We start from the raw sequence: 2,500 nt of genomic DNA on the forward strand, positions 1-2,500 counted from the left end.
GAGCGATTTAAAATAGGTCAATAAAAGACTCCAGACCCTCAATACTAGGGTGCGTTTTCTATTACTTAGCAGATGAAACGGTTCTTTCGAAAATCCTGCATTCTCTAATTTCCTTTGTTTGTGTCCTCTAAGCCTCGCTGCCAAGCTGAATTTTAATATATCGAAAGTGGTCTATTTTTGAGTTATTTTTTGTAAAAAAAAAAATACCTCTTAGTCGGCGCGTCGGGTATGTTATGGACGGGTCAATGGGTGAGTGAGTGAGTGAGTGAGTGAGTGAGTGAGTGGGAGATGTATATATGTCACACCAATCAGATTGGATCTACTATGAACAGCCAATCAAATTTCTTGTTGTAAAGGTAAATGGTACGTGAGAAACACAAGGTATGTATAAACACAAGGACTTTGGTAATTGAAAAATAAAGAGTGACGTGTATGTTGCCGGTTTGTGATTTTTAGTCCGGTTTGGAGGGGAGTGTGACAGTTACATACGTACGTTGGGTTGTTTTAGAATGCATAATTTTCAGTGTAATGGTGGCTAGTTATGAACGAGATGAGTCTTGAGTTTTGAAGCAGTTCATGAGTAGTAGGCAAATGGCACGAGATATTTTTATTTTTAATTACAAAGGGTAACTTGATACTTTTGTTTTTCACAAGGAGTTAATTCAATTAAAGGTCACGAATCGTCGGTTCTAGTTCTTAGGACATGTTTTAGAGGAGACGAGACTATTTAGATTTGAAGCAGTTCTAACGTTTACAATAGTAAGTGCAGGTAACGATTGTTTTGTTCTTATTGCATGCAAATATAACGAGATATTTTTATTTTTTAGTTACAATGGGTAATTTGACACTCTTGTTTTTCATATGGGAGTAAATTCAATTAGAGCTTACAAGTTATCAGCTATTGTTCCCAGGATATTAAACAAAAAAGAAGCTTTCATTTCTAGAGTGTTTTTACGTCTCTGCAGTAGCAGTTTAATATTTTTATTTGATGGGCATTTTATGACATTCTTTTCAGTCCGATATTTTTAAAGGTAAAAAGTATGAAAACTGTTCAAATGTTCTTTGAAGACTGTGTGGCACCAAGTTAAAGTGCAATTTAATTAAATCAGACTTTCAACGTGTCAGAGAGGTTTTTTTCTCTTTCTTTAAATTTTCGGTGAAGTAGTGTTGTTGCGTTGTGTTGTGTAAAAAGGGTAAACTTACTACTCGTATAAAATAAGAAAAGTTCTCTTAACTTGAGTATTTTTTAGCAAAATTCCTCTTGGGGGCTGGAAGGGTTCCCAAGGGGGTACTCCCAGAAAAATTGGTTGGGGGTGTGCGGCCCGCTTCCCAAAACCCTTACCCTGTTTATGACCAAAATCTGCGATATTCCTTACCCTATTTATGACCTGACCAAAAATTCGAAACCCTATTTACGACCTGACCCTCAAATCAAAACCCTGTTTCAGACCTGCGTTATAATTAGCTCCCTAGTTCAAACCAATGTTAAATTACCGTAAACATATAAATTTGTGAAGGGCTTTTGTTGATTTTCTTTTCGATAATGATGAAAAAGTGGCTTCTTCTTAAAGCATACCCATATCAAGGCTAGAGTGCAAAAACCGTACCCTATTTATGACCAAAATGGCCAAAATCAGCTAAAATCGATACCCTATTTATGACCAAAACGGCTGAAAAACCATACCCTTCGGGGCCGCACAGACCTATATAGCCCATATAAGGGAGTCCCCCCCCCCCCGGGGGAAGGGCTATGTGATCGGTGAGTGAGGGAGTTATGCATGTGCACGTGTCAGACCAATCACAGTGTGGGTTGTATCAAAGAACGAATAAAATTGCCTGTTAGAAAATAAGATGGTATCTACATTAATCTGGAGACGTGTCAGATTACTGTAGTTTGTTCAGTCAAACATTTTATGGCTTACTATTTAGTTATCTTACCATTACCGATGTAACATCGTATGTACATCATAAACTCCCAATTTCTTTCTTGCTGTACATTGTACATCGCAACCAAAAAAACTTGTCAAATCAACCAAATCATTACTGTAAACAGTCCCATGAATGCTCCTATCTCCGAGACTTATAGTTCACAAAAAAATAACTCTTGCACACCTTGCGTGCCTATGTTCTTAGGACAGTGAAAGTCCTCCGATGTAGTGAAAGAACAACGGAGTCTGATGATAAAAGGAAAGTCTAGTCTGTTCCAGGTTATTATTCGATCAAGACTGTTCTTTTTTTTTTTTTTTTTGGATCCAGCCGGCTCAAGAATGTTTTTATATGGTTTCTAAATTGTATATTCACAACTGGGACTATCTAAAACATCTTAAGTCAATTTTCCCTCTTAAGTATTTTATCATCCGCATTTCTATCCGCATTAGTTCGCAGTGGTTGTCCAAGGTTTCTCATCCTGCTATGCTTTGTTTTGTTGAAGAAAACAAAAGCAAAAACCGACACAACGTAGGATGATGTTTTGAAGGTGTACTATATTTTGGCTGGCCAA

This window comes from Orbicella faveolata, unplaced genomic scaffold (genome assembly GCF_042242905.1).
Source record: "Orbicella faveolata isolate gen_17 unplaced genomic scaffold, um_ofav_v1 contig_47, whole genome shotgun sequence".
NCBI lineage: Eukaryota > Metazoa > Cnidaria > Anthozoa > Scleractinia > Merulinidae > Orbicella > Orbicella faveolata.